Genomic DNA, 457 nt, shown 5'->3' on the forward strand with positions numbered 1-457 from the left:
GCTCTGGTGTAAGGCCTATATATGATTTTGACCAAAGCCGATTTTGGGTGTTGGTTGAGAGCTATGGTAGAGGCTCTGTGGAAGGGGGATTTGATGGGGCTTTGGCTTCTTTCACTCTTGTGAAGGTGTAGAGCCAATTAATTTGAGGTTTTGTGCTGTGTAGGTTGAGATTGGGTTTTGTCCTGGTTTCGGGCAAGGATTTGAGCTCAAAATTGGCTCTCTATAGTGGAATTGAGAGGGGGAAATGAAATGGACTGAACTTAGGGACTCTTAGAGAAGCTCTCAGAGAGGTTTGGAAGGCCCTTGGTGAAAATTTTTTACCACACCCCTCCATGGCCGTGAGGGGTAGATTTTATAGAAATTGGCCAATGGGGAGCTTAGCTGGCCAATTGAGAGCTTAGCCCCACTGCTTAGGTGTCAAGCAGAGGGGTCCTCAGCTCAATTTAAGCTGAGGTGG

The sequence above is a fragment of the Phalaenopsis equestris genome, unplaced genomic scaffold (assembly GCF_001263595.1).
Source record: "Phalaenopsis equestris unplaced genomic scaffold, ASM126359v1 Scaffold001215, whole genome shotgun sequence".
NCBI lineage: Eukaryota > Viridiplantae > Streptophyta > Magnoliopsida > Asparagales > Orchidaceae > Phalaenopsis > Phalaenopsis equestris.